This window comes from Pygocentrus nattereri, chromosome 18 (assembly GCF_015220715.1).
Source record: "Pygocentrus nattereri isolate fPygNat1 chromosome 18, fPygNat1.pri, whole genome shotgun sequence".
NCBI classification, from domain to species: Eukaryota; Metazoa; Chordata; class Actinopteri; order Characiformes; family Serrasalmidae; genus Pygocentrus; species Pygocentrus nattereri.
Window position 1 is genome coordinate 2,285,134 of NC_051228.1, and position 8,536 is coordinate 2,293,669.

The 8,536-nt window shown below is 44.4% G+C and overlaps 1 long non-coding RNA gene across 1 annotated transcript; it reads right to left on the reverse strand.

The window, feature by feature from the left end:
• Window positions 1–1,197: 1,197 nt before the first annotated feature.
• LOC108442098 lies at window positions 1,198–7,247 on the reverse strand. Its single transcript, XR_001859000.2, has 3 exons — window positions 6,880–7,247; window positions 4,094–4,200; window positions 1,198–3,078 (listed from the first exon to the last, which is right to left on the reverse strand). It is a non-coding gene; the product is annotated as an uncharacterized LOC108442098 (long non-coding RNA).
• Between the last annotated feature and the right edge of the window lie 1,289 nt (window positions 7,248–8,536).

Here is an 8,536-nt window from a genome sequence, read left to right on the forward strand (position 1 = left end):
GACCTTCTGGTCACAGGGCCAGTTCCCTGACCTCCAGCCCACGACTGCCCAAAACACACATATTAAACTTTGTCATGTTGTTCAGGATGAGGCCTGTTTTTGGGCATTTTAAAAGAAGCCGGTTAAAATGCCAACTGAGTCGTGTGATTTTATCTGACGCTCACTCATCGTGCGAATTTCTCATAACTGGTATTTTAGAGTAAACATATGATAAGATATGATCGGACGTCCCGGTTACCTTCACGAAGCCTTTCGCTGGACTGATTTTCCACATCTGTGACTGCATTAAACAGTCAGACCCACACATCCCCAGAACTGAGAGTGGAGTGCAGAGGAATGAAAGAAAGAATAAAACAAATGAAGGACAAAATGGGTTTATTTATCATTAACAAACCATTATGATATACATTCATATCAATTTCGGGACATCGTTAAGGAATGCTTTAACAAAATGAGTTTGTACTTTTCTTTTTTTTTTGGTGTTTACAGCTGCTGATCTGTTACGTCAACGTTGTTTTGTAGGTTTATTGTACAGGCCATCCAGTTATCACTCCGACAGCGACAGCGCTAACCGTCCTGAGCCTGAAAACGATCGTGAATGTTTTAGAAATGACTTGTTTATCTCCGTTATTCCAAAACATCGACAGTATCAACCAACTACTTCATACTCCCAATGACGTTTCAGCCTCTAGTTAATCATATATCAAGTTATCGAACCATTATCAACTGTTTTCATTTATTACTAATTAAAACAACAGTCAAGCAGGAGATTATTGAAATGACAAACTTTCGATTTGGCAGGAACACTTTTCTTGGATTCCCAGCCAAAGTTAGCTTCAGAGGCTCGTGTGAACTTGAATTGTGATGCCAGCAAAGGATTCGGGACGTTTATAAACCAAAATATCTCACAGTAACGAAGACAATTCACTGGCAGGAGGACTCGGTTCCTCATACCTGGATTATCTGTGCCAAACTCTATAAACAGAGAACCTGGATTAAGCATCAAATACACACAGACACACCTTCTGAGCCACTTTGCTGGAGCCTGGTTGCTGGAGCCTATCCCAGCGGTCATTGGGCGAAAGGCAGGATACACCCTGGACAGGTCACCAGTCCATCGCAGGGCGGACAGACAGACACATTCACTCACACCTAGGGGCAGTTTACCATGTCCAGTTGGCCTGACTGCACGTCTTTGGACTGTGGGAGGAAACCCACACAGACACGGGGAGAACATGCAGACTCCACACAGAGAGGACCCTGGTTACCCGGCCGGGGACTCGAACCCAGGCCCTCCTTGCTGTGAGGCGACAGCGCCACCGAGCCACTCTTCGCATCAAATAGCCCATTTTAATATGCGCTGTGACTGCATGGCTACATCCTGCAGCTGTGATATGCCTTGATTTTGCTCTTGCTCTGCAGTATTTCAACCAAAATTACTGCCTTCTGGTAGCCAAGTGAAGCTGTGACCGGTCAAGCTGCTCAAAGTGGCTCGAGGGATCATTTGCACACTGGGGCCTTCTGTGATATCCGTATTGTAAAGGCTAACACCACAATATGGATTAACAAATGACACACACTGCGCATCCCTTATGTTCAGTAACACCAAATATGGGTTGACGTTAAAGGGGAATTCCACCCAACTTTCAAAATTTCTGCTTAATTCAGTGGCGAGATGTAAACAAAGTCATTCAGAGCTGTCGGAACTGAAAATGGCCCATTGTAGAGACCCAGGTGTCTCCAGTCAATGCATTTCCATTTCTTGTAATAACCCTCTGTGAGGGAGATTTTAGAGGGGGACGTCTGGTTCCTATCACCAAACCACTCTGAACAACTCTGTTTACATCGTAACCACTTCATTACAGAGAAATTTTTGGATAATCCCTGGAATTTCCCTTTAACTGGATGCACAGATGTGTCAAAAAGTACAGTTTTCAAGACCATCTGTAGTATCTTGCTAAGACATGAGGAACAGGATGAGGAAAACAGCAAAATATACGATGCAGGTTATATAAGTAAACTTTTTCTTTTCTTTTTTTTAATGATAGAGTCTGAAACACTCTGGCCTTTGTGGTCACATGACGTCTGTCCCAACCATGCATAATCAGTCCAGGTCCGGCAGAAAGGATCCAGCTGGCCTTGATTACAGTAACCGAAGATACACAGTTGTAGGGGGAGGAAAACGCAGCGCCGTGTTGCTGCAACAGATCTCAACTCCTTTTCACTCCCACGTTAAATTCCATTGTCCTCTCCTTCCTCCTCCTCCTGACCACAGAGATGACCGAGCACACTGGAAGAAGTGCTGCATTCAGCTGGCTTTCAGGCGTGTGCGTCATTTCCACATGAATAAAATATCATCGCTGTTTAAAGAAAAGTAGGAACTTGACAGGAGAGATCAAAACGCTTCAGTTTGAATGGAAGTGTAAAGATATTTAACTCCAACCTGTTTCATAGCATTTCTGTTCAAATCGTGATGAGATGTTCACGCAGTGTGAAGGGAAGCTGCTGTGCTCTGATGATGTACAAAAATAAAAATAGAAAAAAATAGTACGTGTTTTAGTTTTGGACAGCAATGATATATTACACTACAGGGTGAGTCAAAAGTCACAGGACACAGTTTTATTTTATTTTATTTTATTTTTTATGCCTCCACGACGCGGTGCTGAAGGTGGCGCTTGTTGTGGATTTCCTCAGCATACACAATCCGTTTGAGATGACCCCAGAGATAAAAGTCCATAATAAAATAAAAGCTAAAATAAAATAAAACCTGTCCTGTGACTTTTGACTCGCTCTGTATTATTGCCAAAAATAAGATAAACGGAAAGGCAACAAATCTGACAATGAAAAGATGGACACATTTGAACCGAGCCAGCTCAATGCAGCTATTCTCAGTGTGGGGAATTCTGGGAAATGAGCCCAAAGGTCAGCAGGTGGCGTCGATAATATTTCCGTCCATCTGGTGCCGATAGGTGACCCGGGCCTTGTGTGAAAAGTAAACGGGCCGTGTTCTGCCTCCCTCACCGTTGCACGCCCACGGGATGGAGGGAGGGAAGACAGGCTGTACCTCGCTGGAGGGAACTGAGACACAAACGAGAAAACGTGAGAGGCCTGAAAGGGAACTTCACTGATTTTTCCAAAATTTCTGTTTGATTAAATCGTTAAGATGTGAAGTCGTTCAGAGCGGTTTGACGCGCAAGAGACAAAAGTCAGAGTCACAGCGCCGTTCACAGTGGTGGTGATGGGAACCAGACGTCCCCCTCTAAAAGCTCCTCACAGTGGTGGTGATGGGAACCAGACGTCCCCCTCTAAAAGCTCCTCACAGTGGTGGTGATGGGAACCAGACGTCCCTCTAAAAGCTCCTCACAGAAAGTTCCTACATGAACTGGTTCTGAATTCACTGCCTGATGACTGAGACGCTGTTTTATGAGAGTTTAGAGAACTTCAACTCCATTCATGGTGGAGGGAGACATGCAGGGCGCTGTGCGGCAAAATAGTCCCCAAAGAAAACTCATTATTCCAGATTTTCCACTATTTTCCATCATCAACATTCCATATAAGCTCAGAAGACTCGTGTAGGTTCTCTGGTGGTTCTGGATGGTAAATAAAGTGTCTATATCTGTGTTGTAGTCATGGCGATGTCTGGTTCCCATCAACACCACTGTAAAGACGCCTGAACCGTTTCACACCAAACCCTCTGGATCTCTGTTCACACCTCACACAGTGAACAGTGTTGACATTTTGAAAAATCGGTGGTGTTTCCCCAGCCTAAAATCCAATATGCTTTTCGGGAAAATATCACGCATATCATTAGTTCACTGACCAACTGCATGCGTCAATATGAAGTGAGCAAAATTAGCCCTGTTGATCTGGATTTAGTGCCAAATATGGAATAAAAATCAGTTTTTGATAGTATTTTTTTAAATGTAGCACGACTGCCTCTTTTTTTTCAGTGCCAACTGATCAGATGTCGGATAAAATAAACATTGTGACGTGTCATGTATTGTGACAATTTCGTGAAGTATCCCAATATTATATTTGTTCCATATCGTCTACGTCTACTCTGGAGTTACGGTAGTTAAGAAGCTCCCCTCACCGGCCTGCGGAGGGCAAAGCCTGCCGGTGCCCTGGCCTTTACAGCGTTTATACCAGGGAAAACACTGCAGCACCTTCTTCCCCATGAGCTCGGCTGCACTGCTGGATCTGGGGGTAGAAGATCAGACATCGTGATTAAACAGTGCTTCACCTCATCAGGGAGGTTCGGGGTAACTCCTGAAACAGCACTTCAGGAGAAAAGTAACCGTGGTAATTGCATTACTTGCATTGTTCGGCTCAGCCTACAGAAGGACCGCCTCATTCAAAGAAAAGGATTAAGAACAAAGGATGAAGACACTTTCTCTTTTTAGACCTTACAGCTCATGCTTAGCGTCGGATGTTTGCTCCTTTAGTTTTAGCTCAGAAGCCACAAGGCTACGGCGGTCTATTTTCGTCTTTATTTTAGCCCAGAGGACAAAGGGTTTCCTTTTCGAGTCTTGGTTCCTCTCAGTGGTTCTTCTCCATGCTCTTCTGGAGTTTCCCCTTTTGGGTCTTGGTTCCTCTCAGTGGTTCTTCTCCATGCTCTTCTGGAGTTTCCCCTTTTGGGTCTTGGTTCCTCTCAGTGGTTCTTCTCCATGCTCTTCAGGAGTTTCTCTTTTTGGGCTTTGGTTTCTCTCAGTGGTTCTTCTCCATGCTCTTCAGGAGTTTCTCTTTTGGGTCTTGGTTCCTCTCAGTAGTTCTTCTCCATGCTCTTCAGGAGTTTCTCCTTTTGGGCCTTGGTTTCTCTCAGTGGTTTTTCATCATACTTTCAAAGACTTTCTGCTTTTAAACCTTGCTTCCTTCCAGTGGTTCTTCTTCAAGTCCTGAGGGATTTTTTGAGTACTTATGAGTTTTTGTTCTTCTCAGTGGTTCTTCATCATGCTTTTTAAGACTGCCTTCTTTTCAGTCTTGATTCTTCTCAGTGGTTGATCTTCATGTTCTTAAGAAGTTTTTCCTTTTTGAGTATTGATTCTTCCTAGTGGTTCTTCATCGTGGTCTTCATTAGTTTCATGTTTTAAGTCTTGGTACTTCTCTGTGGTTCTTCATCATGCTTTTAAAGACTGTCTTGTTTTGAGACTTGGTTCCTCTCAGTCGTTCTCTGCCATGCTCTTAGAGAACTTCTCGTTTTGAGTCTTGGTTCCTCTCAGTTGTTCTCCACCACGCTCTTACAGAGTTTATCATTTTGAGTCCTGGTTCCTCTCAGTCGTTCTCCGCCAAGCTCTTACAGAGTTTCTCGTTTTGAGTCTTGGTTCCTCTCAGTCGTTCTCCACCAAGCTCTTACAGAGTTTCTCATTTTGAGTCTTGGTTCCTCTCATTCGTTCTCCACCAAGCTCTTACAGAGTTTCTCATTTTGAGTCCTGGTTCCTCTCATTCGTTCTCCACCAAGCTCTTACAGAGTTTCTCGTTTTGAGTCCTGGTTCCTCTCATTCGTTCTCCACCAAGCTCTTACAGAGTTTCTCATTTTGAGTCTTGGTTCCTCTCAGTCGTTCTCCACCAAGCTCTTACAGAGTTTCTCATTTTGAGTCTTGGTTCCTCTCATTCGTTCTCCACCAAGCTCTTACAGAGTTTATCGTTTTGAGTCCTGGTTCCTCTCAGTCGTTCTCCACCAAGCTCTTACAGAGTTTCTCCTTTTGAGTCCTGGTTCCTCTCATTTGTTCTCCACCAAGCTCTTACAGAGTTTCTCCTTTTGAGTCTTGGTTCCTCTCAGTCGTTCTCCACCAAGCTCTTACAGAGTTTCTCCTTTTGAGTCCTGGTTCCTCTCATTCGTTCTCCACCAAGCTCTTACAGAGTTTCTCATTTTGAGTCCTGGTTCCTCTCATTCGTTCTCCACCAAGCTCTTACAGAGTTTCTCATTTTGAGTCCTGGTTCCTCTCAGTCGTTCTCCACCAAGCTCTTACAGAGTTTCTCCTTTTGAGTCCTGGTTCCTCTCAGTCGTTCTCCACCAAGCTCTTACAGAGTTTCTCCTTTTGAGTCCTGGTTCCTCTCAGTTGTTCTCCACCACACTCTTACAGAGTTTCTCGTTTTGAGTCTTGGTTCCTCTCAGTCGCAATTACGCATGACTTCAAATGTCTTGTTAGAAAATAAAACCCTGTGAAGAAATCTAACACTGCTCCATCCATTCCTAATACACTATCATCTTTGGAACAGCCCTTCAGGGCGGCAGAGGCTCCCCGTGGTCCTGCGTGGATGGAGTGCAGCACAGCTTGGCTTTCTTGCCTCATCACACCTGATTCAACTCATCAGGTGTGCTAGAGCAGGTAAATCCCCAGCCCACCCGATCCCAGCGCTCCATTCACACCCAGGTCAAACTGACTCGATTAAGGAATCACACAGAGCCTCTGGGCTTCTTCGAAAAGTGTGTTACATAAAGCCCTAATCCTCACTGGAGCGGAGGAAAGTAGAGCGCCTGGAGGAGCTGCCAGAGCAGTAAAGGGGCTTTGGCTGGATAAACACGCAGCTTTAAGAGTCCCATCACTGTCCAGCAGCACAGTGACGTTATATAAACAATGCTTTTCTCATTTACCCACAATTCTACAACACAATACCACAGTTACTCCCTGTGTCCCAACAACTGTACAACATCCTAACTTTAAACGTTTTAATGCATAAATTAAGAGTTAAAATCCAAGTTTTAACGGCCTTTTCAGTCGAATTATCCGTTCCACCTTAAATGGTGCAGTAGTATGTAGCTGCACCATTTAAGGTGGAACGGAAAATTCATTTTAAGAGAACTAAACAGCTTTTAAAAACCTAAATCGTTACTCAAGACCACCACTTCAGTAGTTAACGCTCAGAAAACAGACCCACTTGTGGATGAACCGGTGAGATGTGTCGTATCCAGTTTTTGCTCAGACTCACTCAGCCCTGGGCTATATTTCCATCCCTGTCTTCATCATCATCATCATCATCACTGCCACACTGCTGGTGTGCACACCGGAGAGTGACGCTGCTGAGGCTGAGCGGCGATTCGCCTCGCGAATCATCCTGTTTGAGTGACTCTTTTAAACGACTCTGAAGAATCGATTCGTTTTTTTTTAAATCACAAACACAAAAGTAAGCACTTTGTTTATGGGCTAAAACGGCTAAATCTTGTTTCCCAACATTTACCTAAATGTTGTTCTCAACATTTGACTGAAATGTCCATCGTCAGGGACAACGCTGGTTCCTTTGATTCACAAAGTTCAAAAGAGTCGAATCAGTAAAGTGAGTCATTAGCTCGTATTAAGGGCCTGGATTGCGCATGCGTGGAAGGGCAGGGGAAATTTCCACAAGCTGAGCCTTTGAAAATCACTAATCCCACAAATCTCTACCTCCATCCAGACACTGGCATATATATATATATATATATATATATATATATATATATATTTACCCTGTATCTAAGCTCATTTTCACATTTTATTGTACTTTTATTTGTTTATTTTCATTTTTTTAAGTGTGACTTTTCACTGTAGAGCACTTTGAGCAGCTACATGTGTGAAAAATGCTATAATTGAACTCTTTATTATTATTTCTATTAATATTATTATGATTGTTAATGTTCCAGGGTCCCAGTAAGGCCTGTGAAAATCCTCTGAGAGCGGTTAGGGAACACTGTGTACCTGATTGTGGGATCAGCGACGGCACGAGAGTTTTCCACTAATCTCATTTAGTTCGGACTGTTTTGGTTCCTGCAGTGGGGCCACTGCAAAGTCCAAATCCCCGTTTTGCTGCTCCGTTTAATCTGATCTGGAATCTCGCCGTTAAAATATGATTAAAGCCACATGTGGCGATGCTTTAAAGCGCGAGAGCGCAGGCCGTGACCTTCTGACCCCACTATGGGCAACATATTCAACTGCTTAAGCTTTGCAGCAGATATATGTGACCCCCATGGACCCCGAGAGAGCAGGTAGTATTTAGGTGGTGGGTCATTCTCAGCACTGCAGTAACACTGACGTGGTGGTGGTGTGTTAGTGTGTGTTGTGCTGGTTTGAGTGGATCAGACAGGGGTTGAGTGGGTCAGGAGTTTTTAAACACCTCAGTGTCTCTGCTGGACTGAGAACAGTCCACCAACCAAAAATATCCAGCCAGCAGCGTCCTGTGGGCAGCGTCCTGTGGGCACTGATGAAGGACTAGAGGATGACCAACACAAACTGTGCAGCAGCAGATGAGCTGTCGTCTCTGACTTTACATCTACAAGGTGGACCGACAAGTTAGGAGTGTCTACTAGAGTGGACAGTGAGTGGACACAGTGTATAAAACCTCCAGCAGCACTGCTGTGTCTGATCCACTCGCACCAGCACAACACCCCTAACACACCACCACCACGTCAGTGTTACTGCAGTGCTGAGAATGACCCACCACCCAAACAGTACCTGCTCTGTGAGGGTCCGTGGGGGTCCTGACCACTGAAGAACAGGGTAACAGAGTATCAGAGAAACAGATGGACTACAGTCTGTAACTGTAGAACTACAGAGTGGTCCCA